The 13,400-nt window shown below is 43.3% G+C and overlaps 1 long non-coding RNA gene across 1 annotated transcript in view; it reads left to right on the top strand.

Moving 5' to 3' along the window:
* Window positions 1–13,400, top strand: part of LOC133477799 (uncharacterized) — a 54,300-nt gene that overhangs the window by 19,387 nt on the left and 21,513 nt on the right. Inside the window, exons 2-6 of the long non-coding RNA XR_009788479.1 lie at window positions 1,334–1,402; window positions 2,939–3,028; window positions 3,345–3,472; window positions 6,451–6,485; window positions 7,324–8,842. This is a non-coding gene — a long non-coding RNA (uncharacterized LOC133477799). The remainder of the gene's footprint in view (window positions 1–1,333; window positions 1,403–2,938; window positions 3,029–3,344; window positions 3,473–6,450; window positions 6,486–7,323; window positions 8,843–13,400) is intronic.

Genomic DNA, 13,400 nt, shown 5'->3' with positions numbered 1-13,400 from the left:
ATCTGTAAAAAAAAAAATTCTCTCTCTGTATAGCCCATGGCGGCACGGTGGGCGACGGGTTAGAGCGTCAGCCTCACAGTTCTGAGGACCCGGGTTCAATCCCCGGAACCGCCTGTGTGGAGTTTGCACGTTCTCCGGGCACTCCGCTTTCCTCCCACATCCTAAAAACGTGCATGGTAGGTTATTGAAGACTCTAAATTGCCCGTAGGCGTGAATGTGAGTGCGAATGGTTGTTTGTTTGTATGTGCCCTGCGATTGGCTGGCAACCGGTTGAGGGTGTACCCCGCCCCCCGCCCGATGACAGCTGGGATAGGCTCCGGCACGCCCGCGACCCGCGTGAGGGGAAGCGCGACAGAAAATGGATGGATGGATGTATAGCCCATCTTATACCTCTAATTTGATGTCTAGAAACCTATCATGCTTGAGGAAAAATAACCAATCAGAGACAGAATCAATCATTTGCCATGCACTCGCTAGCACACCCCTGCACCTTTGTGCTGACTTGTTACCTTAGGCTTCAGGAGCTTTGCTGAACTATGTTGGAATATCGGATATAATATTCCTAATAACTGGTCATACGACTAGCGAAAAGATGCAGATGTGTGGGGTCGGTCGGCGTGCACATTTGTTGTGCTACAGATTTGTTCGCTTCCTGTTCTAGTCTTTTTGCGGAGTCATCCTAAAGTCAAAACTGTACAGTATGTAGGCTTTGCCCAACATGGAGTGGCGTTTCCCAGCAAAAATACACACAAATGTACAGCACCGAGTGTGCTGTGACGGGGGGAAAAAAAAAGAATTTTAAAATATCACTAAGCGGAGCAAAAGAAATGATGATTATTTTGTTTACTCTTACTGTAATATAGATTGGGAGACTTGGCTGGAAAACCGCGCCACCGCGTCCTCAGCAGAGCACATTCATTCCTCAGCGCCGACATGATACGCTTAAGCGATTACGGTCGTCATCACACCTCACTCTGATTTATTGAGATATAATTGTTCCGATAATCTTAGTCTAAATGAATTAGGTGAATTAATCACCAGCGCATCTTCGACCTATCTCGTCCCTCTAATAAAGTCACATTATGTTCTCTCGCCAAGGTCAGAGCGGTGCGTAATAGACTGTCGTGTCTAATTTATACTTCCTCGCAAAGGGAGAGCAAATGCATAAGTGAGATGGCATCTGGATGTTTAAAATTCGACAATAAATGATTTGCATGCACGCAGGCCGGACTGTGCAGTCGAGGCAGAAAGCGTCCCGATAGAGCATGTTTGGGGTATAATATGGAAAACATAGCACTCACGAAAACTCTTGGTTTGTCTCCTCTTTTTGCAGCCAAGGGTTTCTGACCCCAGAAGAATGACTGAGACAAACGGAATATGCGACCAAATTCTACACGGAGAGGTGTGTGTTTTTCTTCCCGTAGATGTCAGGCTGAGGGGTGAGCTCAATTTCCACAGGATTAGGCAGCCCGTGGAAAATGATTGCTTTTTCTCATACTTAGTAACAATTTTTCAATTTCCCGTGGTCTTTGTTACGCTCAACATTTTTTGCAAATGAGCAAAACAGAGGCGAGCGGCGTTGCCGTTCCACGAACTTCACCTTGGGACCGCGCGTCATTTGCATATATATTGCGAGCATACGTTTTTGGTTTATAATAGTCACCATTCTAGGATGGGGGCAGGGAACCGGGGAAGGCCGGCGGGCATTCCGTCACCTGTTACGAGGCCCTTGTCCGCCAACGTACCAGGGAGAAAGCCGGCGGTAATGACGGTGGCGCGCTCGGCGTTTTTAAATGTAAGCAGAAAAAGTCAAACGGCGACGGCCGCAGGCCCCCTCCCCTCTCTTTGTTCCCGACCAAATTCAGCAAAGAGGAAATGAATCAAGGAAAATGTGCACCGCTAAGTCCTGCGGTGATTACGCTTGGAGCCCGACTCCAATAAATCAACACGTTCCACTCTTTGCACTTGCACGGTGTGCAAGGGCTAACTCTATTCCGGCAGAATCATTGGCGATGCACTGCAGATGGTCACGTGACAAATGGCTTTACTGCCCCGTTATGGAGATTTGAATCATAATTGAGCGTCTCTACAGTGATGTGTGCACTTGGTATGACTCACAGTGAGTCTCTTGCTTGAGGACAGATGACTTCAATCTGCTGCTTCCTCACGTTTACACATTCTCCTCATGTCCCTATAAAATGGCCAAACAGACACTCGACATCTTTGGCTTCAAGATCAATAACAGATGTGCTCAATCGATTCAATATCTCGATTTGTGGCTGTGCAAAGTGGAATGACGTGAGCGAGAGCGTTTGCACACTGATGCATGCGGCGCATGCATGAGCGCTTTTGTGTTGTGCTGGGCGCTTTTCAAAGGGCACGCTTTTGTGCAGGCACAGATGAGGCAGCTGGCATAAGCATGACTATTGCTGGAAGCGTGTCCACATTGGCACACTTACAGAAAGCCTTGGCTGCCGGGTGACACTTTATATAGGCTACATAAAGGCTGCGTGCCCGTCTGCCGTCTCGCCCGTCCGGAACTGCTGCAAAGTGCGGCTGTACAGCAGTGGAAAAGTCGCTTCCAATTGTTTACCTCACCTGAAGGAGTTGGATCAGATTGCTCTGTTGTGAGATGGCCCTTTTGACCTGTGTGAGCTCTAGAAAGAATTCCACTTATCTTCTTCAAATAAATCTCTTTTCTAAACAATACCTTGCACGCATAACGGATCATGTGTGTAGACTAGTTGGCATTTTAGTTGAACGGCGCAAAAGTGCCCAAGATTGCAGAGAAAATAGCCCACAATGATGTCTTTGTGCTGTATGGGACGGGTAAGATTTGATTGATACGGCCACTCTTTAGGCTACTGCTTATCATTCTCGGTACTTTCACGCTATTCTTATCTTAAATAATAAATGTGTTCGATATTCTCGACCACAGCTTTTGTACAGTCACGCACCCCCCAGAAGTGCCCCGAGTCAACGAGCGGAAAAGACCATCGCTAGAAATGGCTTCCCCGGACACCAAGAGGTATGTTTCCAAGCGAGGCATTGTTGGGGCACAATGCCATTTTGCAAGGCTCCGTTTCCTTGAGTGTATATCAGGCTGGAGACAAATATCTTGTATTTGTATTTCATTTGACGAAAAGGTGCAAAATAACGCCTATGTAGCCTAAATAAATCCACAATTAATTGGAATAGTTTCCCCAAGACTGTCAACAGAACCGTTGAGGATGGAGCTTATCGATACTGGGGCCTTTAAAAAATGTCGCCCTGGCACAGGTTTAATAGCGGGGCTCTGTACCCATGCCTACTTATGACAACATTGCCTTTTTTTTCATCTGCAGAAGCGTGCAGCCAATAAGATGAGTTTCTCTTCTCTTTGGATTTCGCTCTGCATGTAAACAAGCTCAACCGAGTGGAAAATGGAAAATTCAGACCGGAGCAAATGAAGTGGGGACATCGCAGTCAGCAGGTTTGCTAAAAAGGGAATCAGCTCGCAAGGTCTCTTCCTGTTCCTCCAGCTTATTTTGATGTACTCCTCCCTCGTGCAAACCAAACACACTTCTTGTGTTAGTGAGAAAATACATTTCGTAACAGATCAGTAGTGTTTCCACGAATTGCGTTTCTTCTAGAATTACCTGATGAATTAAGTAGCAGCGACACCTGTCAAAACAGCAGCTCGTTTCTGTGATTCCACTTCCCAGCAGGCTCGTTTTGATCACGTTTTAAGTCTGTCCCCTCGGGCCGAAGTGCCGTAGACTTCTCTTTTTTCCGTCCGTCCCGATTAGAATAATGCGTCAAACGGACATTTGAATTTGAAGTTCCTTTTCTCCTCAAGGCTCCGTAAATGTCTGCGAGCACGCATGCCGCAAGAGATAACTTCTCTTTTCCAGCGGTGGCCTGTGTGATTTTTGTTCTATTTTAGTTTCCTGCTGAATCAGAATCCGAATCCGAATCAGAATCATCTTTATTTGCCAAGTATGTCCAAAACACACAAGGAAGTTGGAGCCGCTCTAGTACAACAGACAGTCAATTTACAGAACACTTTGGAGACATCAAGACATTGACAAAAAACAACAACAAACAACAATTGTGCAAAAAGATGCAGAGTCCTCAGTTCGAATGGCTAATATCGCAATAGTCCGGTGCAATGACCTGTTCTCACATCATTTGCAACCAGCTCACTCTTGACCTGCATATTGCAAATTTCATGTCATGTGGCCCAAAAAAAGACAAAATTCTCCTTCCTGTCTTTGCTCTTTTTTTTTTTATTTGGACAAAAAAGCCAAACCGCAGATGACTCATTGATTTCCAGCAACAATCCCAAATTGCTCGGAGGTGTCGGCGCTCTGTGTGAGTCAGAGGAAACCTAATCACTCAGCAGTTATATTGCCGTGCACCCGGCGACCTCCTTTTCTATGCAAGCCACAGTGGCCATAATGTGCGTGAAATGAGCGCCGGGCCCCGCCAGGGGCGCCCGGAAGCTCGCCGGGCTCGGCACCTGCCTACGCTCAGCTGTTCCTGCCACGCTTGGCCGCGTGGAGCTAATAAACAGACCTGTTCTTATCAGTGGAACTCCTTTCGAGGAGTTTGCAGTCACCTGAATCCCTGGCTGGGTTGACGGCAAATTACAGGGCAAATGTAATGGCTTTTTTTGCTATATCGCCACACGCTGAGATAGTGAATTACACCAAAGCTCCCATGCGGTTGGTTATATGTCCCCGGGACGCTGGCTCTGTTTTTATGATGACTACAGTGAAAAGCAGGTCAATGCTCAGAGTGACATGCTCTTTGCTCCACTTCTATCTATCACGGCCATTTACAGCGGGGGACAATGTCGCTCTCCTCCTCGGTGTCTCATTGCGCGTCCTCGGACAACAAAGAGATCTTTGTAAGCGTCTCGAAAGTAACTGCAAATCAAACATGAGTGAAATGGCGCTGAGATGAAATGAGCCAGTGACTCCAAGACAGACTTTATGAACCCATTTCATGCATGAATTGTGATCAACTCCCCCTCAGGATTTCTCCCCGAGTGTTTTTATTAGTCTTGAGGCAGGAAATAAAATGTCAACTTAATATTTGAATCCCCCTTTTTCAAGCACTTGGTGACATCCGTTCGGCTGGCAGATATGCATTGGAACATTGAACTGATTAAGATTGTTTGAACAAAACAATAGATATATGTAATACGATGACATGTTGTTTCATTAACATTTTGACATATTCCCAAACTGTTCAACGCATAGCAAAATAAAACACATGACAGCGGACGGCAATTCCAAAACTCTTCTCTTCCGCTGTATACGGGAAGTTGCGCGTCCGTCACCGCGGTGGACACTCGCGCCTCGTCCGACGTAGCGGAGAGTCGGCCATCGTAACGGCAAATCGAAGTCGCCAAAGCCGAGATGACAGAAGGCCACAAGTGCAGCCCATTTCATAATGTCGTCTATTCTTATCACATTAGCAATAAAACAAGTGATGTAGGTTTTTCAAAAAGTCCCAATAGTAGTAGGAATTCTTTTCAAATATAGCCTGTGATGTCCAATGGAGTGATACAAAATCAATGCCTATATTCAAATTCTGTTATCTTTATACTCATCTTGACTCGGTTAATGACGCTGTAGTTTTTTTTTTTTGGTTTGGTTTTAAAAATCGAAGGAATAGAAAGACATTCGCATTTACTGTCGTGACTGATGTCAAGTTCGACATGCTGACTTCGTGGCGTATCGAAGAAAGCGACTTTTGAATGGCTGCCTACTGCGCTTGAAAAGGTTGGGCTCAAATAAGCGGCCGGTCAGACGCATCATTCTTGCAAATATAAAGCTAGTGAAGGAAATCACAACTGTGCTGATCTTTAGTCTGTATTTTCAATATCTTTAGAGAGCCATCTTGAAAGTTCCAACCTTTGAAGAAGGCTGTAGATGCAGCAATATTTAGCGCTTCCAATGTGAATATAACGTTATGGGTCAATATATTTCGGGCCGAGCATTTGTTTGTTTTTTGAAAACTATCTCCATGTCGTGACAGAAGTATGACATCATGCATTTGCTATTTGTTTCTCATACTATTGAGTGTCATAATTTGGAACATTTTATTTTGAGCATTTTCTATTTTTTTTTTTTTTTTTGGGGGGGGGAAATAAATGGGTCCGAAAGGGTGCCATTTGAAATAAAATGTATAAATTCAAAGTGAAATTACCTGTAAAATCTATTTTTTATCAAGCAAATTGATCTGTATATATATATATATCCATCTATATTTTATAAATACAATTTGTTGACAGTCTAGCTTCCTAAATTTAGACTTTGAATGATTTTGAATCCTTTAGAAATGTTATCTATTTTTTAAAAATGTGTGTTACTCTAAGTTTATTTTGTTTCAAACAAAATTTGAATTGACACTTTACTGTGTTTTTTTTTTTTTTTTTATACCCTGTCACATGGTCCACAGGAAATTGCGTCATCCAGATCCTCTGAAGGCCAAAAGTAAGATTTTTCTGTATATTTGATGATATTTCAACTTTGACTCAGGTGGTGGACGGTGGTAAAATCTCAACACAGTCCTGTTACCGAAATCATTTTTTTCTTGTTTATTTATTTTTTTTTTTGGGTGAAATCTTTCGAATGTGCTTAGTGTCAACGTTCCATCAGCATAGCTGTTTTTCCTAATTCTACACTCCAATCTCACTCGTGTTACTTCCAGTCCTGGGACCGAAATGAGAAGATTCAGTACAAAATGACAAAGACTAGAGTTGCCTGAGATGGGCCAGCCCACGCTTTCAGTCGTTGGAAAAAGAAACGGAAATTTGTATTGATTTTGAGAGAGTTACAAGCAAATGGCACCGATTTGGTGTAATAGTCCAAATTACAGGATGCTTTTGTTGTCATTATTAGAAGCTAATATAGTCGCCGTTGATAACGGTTTTGGCCATTTTACAAAAATAATGCATGCTTAATCGTTTGGAATACAGTGCCTTAACTGCGTGGGCAATGTTGTTAGGGAATGCGAGTAGTAAAACATACAACCAATCAAAGACTCTTGAATCTTGAATGACAATTGACTTTTTAAATGTTATACATGTGAAAAAAGAAGTTAACAACTGTTAATGTCAAAGTGAAATGCTAAGGATCAAATGCTAGCTCCATTTTGAGTGCGGCACTGCTTTCCATAGTGAAATCAGGTAGAGCATGTCCTTGGTCGGCTGCAGAACCCGTTCTGGCCACGGAAGCAAATACGTCGAGAGTAAGACAAAGGACTTGTCTGTATAATTCAACTGTCTATACTTTTGCTGGCCATACATCTTCTTTGTGGCTGTCTTCGCAGGCCTCCCATGGGCCCAGAAAGGCCAACCGGAGGAGGAGGAGGAGGAGGAGGAGGCGCTAGGGACAGCGTTACCTTCAGGCTCAGGAGATACCAGCGGCCTATCATTGACAAATTGTTCTGTCTGGCTGTGTGAGAGAGCCAGGATTGCAGTAATTGCATATTTCCCTCTAATTGCTTTTGTCACCTGCGCTGCTACGGCGGCAGGTCAGCGTGTTACCCTCCCGAGCCGACAGCTGAACTCTCGCCTGCACCGTGAGTGCACAGAGAACGGCTACAAAAAGAGAGGGCAATAAATTATGCAGCGGGCCAAAACATCCGCAAAGCAGCCCTCAAGTGCACGGTCCACTGCCGGTCGGAGACATGCCCCGGGTTGTGATGGGCTTCACTCCATGAAATTGTTTATTAAGAAGAATTCACGATTGCGCGAGAGGAAGCTCCTAATGTTAGCCAAGTGACAGGTCTCCACTGGGCTGTACTCGGGATTATATCATTTGTGGCAAATTCACAAAATGTGAAAGACGTGACCGGAAGGGTTATTATGGCACGGAGCTGTTGTTTTAGCCTTGTTCGTGGGCGGAGGTGTGTCTCTGTGTGTGCGTGCGTGCGTTGTAATAACACGCGGCTCTCATCTTGGCTTCTGGTGCTTCGTGATATGCTGTCAGGCTGCTGCATTATACAGAAGGCTTGTACAACTACATTTTAATCCACTCGTGTTTCTGGACTGATAAAAGGATTCTCTCCATCTCTTTCTGTTTAATTCACACCATCATCAATCAAATGTGTGTGTGTGTGTGTGTCCCCAACACACTCCCCCCCTGGGCTTTGGGGTCTGCTACATAGAGGCTGCGGGTCCCCCCCAGGGGGGTTAGGGACACGACGGACCGGTCACAGATGCAATAGAAATTAAAATGCAAGCGGCCGCGCAAGGTGTTACGTTTCTCAGACGTGCTCATTTGCAGCAATATATGAGCAACATAAGGAGGCTTATCTCGGATCCCGAGTACGACTCTCGCAAGATTATGTGAATATGATTAAAAAAATAAATAAAACAACACACTCCGTACATCGTGTGGCTGCGAAATGTGGAAGATTCCCTTTCTGCTCGATGCGCACTGTTTTTTGTCTCTCGCTATTGTCTGCACATGACAGTTGCCACAGGCTACTTAGTAATGAATGTGTGCCTGTAGCATGTGTTGTGTGTGGAGCCTATGAATAGAGTAAATATGCACATCTCTGCACAACAGGTCAGCTTCTCAGCACACATAGAAGAGAATATGATCAACCACACAATGAGCGGCTGAAAGTACAAAGGAATTATGTATAAACAAGTGCTCGGTCTGACTGAGGTGTCACGCAATGATGTCTGATATCCCATCAAAGCTTTGTCATCTTTTTTTTGGGTTTTTTCTAAATTTGGCTACAACACTGTTCTTTTTTTTGTGTGTTTTTTCTCCTGCAGATCTGATTGCAGCTCTTTATGTGGCACATGAAAACGCTCTCCTCCTGACAGGTAGTCCAGGTAAAAATAGCTTATTTTTCAAACGCATATGCAGAAATATTTAGCCACATATTTTCAAAGGAACACGATCATCACTGAAATATTGTGTTTACTTATTGGTGTATCATGTTATTACGACAACAAGAAGCGATCACTTAACAGAGATATCAAGTAAAACTAATTAAGATGCTATTCAGACAAAAGAAAACAAGTACCGACATTTCTCATGTATAATGCGCAGCCATGTATTATACACACACCCCCAAAGTTGACCTCAAAATTCTGAAAAACCCTTCTACCGATGTATAATGCATTTTTACAATGCATGATTTTGCTTGTACCCATATAATCAAAACATTCAATTAAATGAAATAGTATCTGTATTTTCTTAGGTTTTTTTTCAAGAATTATTCTGAAGCACTTTATTTGAACACGTAATACTTTTTTAAATTGACTTGCTCTTATTTTGAAATTCACAGCCCTACTTTTATTTCTTAAATTAAAAAACACACAGTTGTGCTCATATGTTTGATTACCCAGGCAGAATTTGTAAGATGTGTACAATTCTTTAAAGCAAACATGAAGGACCAGGCGAAACACATTTCATTTTATTTGATTGGGATTCAAATTAAACGGTCAAGCATTTCAGAAAAACATTATCATTAAACAAAACATAACCGTAAAGAAATTAATGATGGTTGTTTTTCAGTCATCAGTCATATTAAAAAAAAAATGTAAAAAAAAATATTTCACAAATTCTGCCAGGGTATGTAAACTTCAGAGCACAACTGTACATATATGCAGTCATGCCTTGTCGTATTGGAATGAAAGTGTAGGTAGGCTACACCTTTTTTATAAACACTAGGTGGGATATTAGAATGAAAGTGTACACCTTTCTCATAACCTCTAGGGGGCGGTGGCATTTTGGAGTGAAAGTGTACAGCTTTTTCATAACCACTAGATGGCGGCATACATTTGTACATTTTCCATTTACCCCTATACCTATGTATAATGCGCGCTATTGATTTTTGACCCCAAAAAATAAAACAAATTTGGGGGGGGGGGGGGGGGGGGGAGTGCATTATACACGAGAAATTCCGGTATATCACTTTTGTCCCTGTCTTACTTTTAGGCTTTACCATGACAATCTGCTCAAAGAAGGAATAAAAAATAAATGTCCTTTTGGTCAAAAATAATGAAACTGAATGAAAGCATTTGTTCCAGAATGGATCCCTGGGGCACTCCATTGCGCAGCCCACAATGTTTTCTTGTAAGATTAAAAGTTTTGAAGAGCCTCATTGTCTTAAGCATTGGCATGATAAGCAACTTTGACAGGCAAATTGCAACTTTCAACATTTCTGTCTACCTGAGTAAAGGCAATATAACTACTTATGGAGGCATTTGGAGTCAAGAAAGTGCAAAGCTCCCCCGAGCAGGCGAGATTTCACTATTTGTGCAGGCTGTTTCTCAACATAGCAGCTTTGTACTAAGATGAATAAGATGCTATTTGGCAGGTGGAAGCAGAAACGAGCGATCATCTTGTCCTCCCTTCTCTTTGAACAGGCCAATTTGAACAAAGGATTAAGTGTCCGCCATTAATCATAGGCTAATCTTTGTAGATTTAGGCAAGTGCTTCCCAAAAGTAAACTCAGCTGTAATTTAATCAGTGAGTGTCATCATGGTTGAAATGGAGAATGTACAGATGAGGCTTTTGTACAATTGCACTGTGCAAAATTAGATCGCCAGTATTGTCAGCTGACCAAAAAAAGATTTGTTCTTTTTTTTTTTCTCCTTCAAAACCAACGCTTCCATGAATATTTCAGAACTGTTTGTACTCGGGAAGCAAGTGTGGAAATGCTTTTACAAAAATAATAACTATGCTCTAAAGCGGCTATTTTGGGGGTCATTCGGCAATTTAGAGATTTTTTGTTTCTGACCATACCAAACTAGAAGCATTGTATGCTCGACAGATTTTAAATTGCAAAACATATTTTTGTCAGTACAAACAACACACCTGTCCGTTGCTGCTCTCAGCTTTCATTTTTATTATTCCATTTATACTAATTGTAATGGAGGTGACTATTTGTTTGTGAAGTCCATTTGCGGAAATGATGTCGAACCCTTTTGTACAGTCCAGTTCACAACATTCAAAAGCACACGTTCACTTGGAATTACAAGTGCCTGTTTTTGTTGTGAAACAGCAGCTTTATTCTACTACTTACTGTATGTTGTCAAGGAAGGACATAATCAAACATAGTTTTATTCACATTCTCAGTGTACACGGCGTTGTATCGCACCAGTCTTGCTTCCTAGTTGCATTTAGTCATTTTTGGGACAAAAACATCAATATTTTATCGAGATGAAATAATTTAGCAGCTGCCTGTGTGGCACTGAGCCAGTCACTTTAAGACATCTTTTGTGGATGGAGAGCCCTTCAGCCTTAATGACACTTAGCCAAATAGCACTTAAGCACATGCTCAATATTTTAACAGGTCCGTGCAAGGGAGCCGTGGAGTGGTTGAGCTGCTCTTGTCAAGCAGAACAGGTGGATTTTTTTTTTTTTTTTTTGTACAAGCAGACCATAGAGATCTTACAAGAGGTTACATTAGTGTCTTTTCCCAGGTTTAAAGCAAATAGAAGCAGATCCTTGTATGATCCTCATACATAGAGCCTATTAGTATTGTGACCGGAGGTGTACTGTGTACATTCCGGTAGTGGAAATCTTAAACTGTCGTGTGCTGTCGTGTTTCCGTCTCTCAAGCCCGACTGGAGGAAAATGTCTTTCAAACAAGTCCCAGATATTTTAGGGTGGATGTCTTCAAATGGTGAACCACTGTCTCAACCAAGTTAAGGTCTCATGCCAACTCATGTAAAGCGGCCTTGGCCTCTTTGAAATAAATCTATACTGTTGTATTTATTATTATTACGCTTGTTCGAACATCTGGAAAGTTTAGTCGGTAAAGAAAGTTTTTCAAAATGAATGGACAGAGCAGTACTTTTCTGTTCTTCCGGCCAGCACCAAACCTGCGAGACTGTGGCTTCAATAAAAAGCGAGAACTGTAAGCGTCACTTCCAAATGAAACACTATCCTTCGAACTGAACTGGGAGGCCGGGACACGCAACATAAGCAAACGGAGAGCCTGTTATGGCAGTGCAAGCGTACGTGACTCAAGAAGTAGCAAAATTGATGTGTGCTCTGGATAGCATGGCTTTTGGGGCAACGTAGGCAGAAGACATTGGTGTTCGTTTGATTTGAATGGATGGTTGGATTTGATTGTGGACTTTTATAAGGGTTTGGTGGTTTTTGGGGAGTACATTTATTCACGTTCATGCATTGTTGAACTGTCGAGTCCGAATACTTGCATTTGTGGTACAGTCGGGTCCTAGTTTTTTCATGGAAAACAAAACATCCCCTTTGTAAAACCACAAGTCAAAGTCATGTGAAAAGAAAAAGAAAATGCGCCATTTTGATTTTCTACGGAAACGGAAACATTTTGAGCTTTAAACCTCTCACCTCGGAAAATCTTTGCGAGCGGACCTCTCCAAATGTTAATTGAAGGTAGTTTTATTATTTCAGATTGCAACAATCGGTCTTGTTTCGAATAGCTGATTGACGGCAATCTCAAGCTCTTTGAAGAATTGCTATTTTCCTGCGAGTCTAATGGACCAAACTGCACTCTGAACTATCCCCGGCTAAACGTAGAAACGGTGACTGTGGAAGCTTCAGTTAATGCACTGTTGATGAGAAAATTAACTTGTATACACTTCATTATAAACCCGGCAGACCTCGAGGACCCAGACTTTTATGACGCTGGGACCAGATGTCATCCAGCCACAGCCCCAATTAATCTCCACGCCTTGTAACACGCCCCCAGAAACAAAAAAAAACAAAAACAAAAATGCTGATAGGGTGCGCGGGGCCGAGGCAGTGAGTGGAAAGCGAGGGTGAGAGATGCTATCCGGGGAGCAGCCGGCCCTGGCGAGCCTGCTGAGGGTGAGATAAGAAGGGAGGGGGGTCTCAGAGAAGGAGGCTGAGGTTATTCATTGCTCTTCTCTGAAAGCTTGAGAAGATTACCCAGAGCCTGCTGGCTGTGATACAAGGGGGGACAGGCAGAGTGGGGGCCCCTTCTCGCCCTTTTGTTCCCAATCCATCTGCTTCAGTCTCACAATGGCTCATCGGGACCAAGTAGGGTGGAGGAGCGGAGCTGCCGAGTCTGCCAGAATGAGAGTAAGTGAGGGCTGTGCAACCTGTAAGACTTCGGGAGCTAACCGGAGGCGGGGAAGCCAGATAGAGGCCGAGCGCTTGTTGAGATCGAATGAACACCGCCGCGGCTGACGAGCGCCGGCTGCCCGTGTCCGTAAAACGCCAGCCAGGCGGCTGTTTACGTTGTCATTTTGGGGGAGGCATCAGGCCGGCAGCTCCTCTTCACTCTGAATAATCAGTGGACTCAGACACCACTTGAAACCACGATAAATGCACCACTCCACACCCTTGCGGGCAAAAGGACAGCGGTTGTCTCCAAATGCCTTGACCGCCATATTTATCTTGTTGAGGAATGATCGGATTTCTTCCATTCCA

Source organism: Phyllopteryx taeniolatus, chromosome 1, assembly GCF_024500385.1.
Source record: "Phyllopteryx taeniolatus isolate TA_2022b chromosome 1, UOR_Ptae_1.2, whole genome shotgun sequence".
NCBI lineage: Eukaryota > Metazoa > Chordata > Actinopteri > Syngnathiformes > Syngnathidae > Phyllopteryx > Phyllopteryx taeniolatus.
This window is presented reverse-complemented; position numbering and strand designations above follow the sequence as displayed.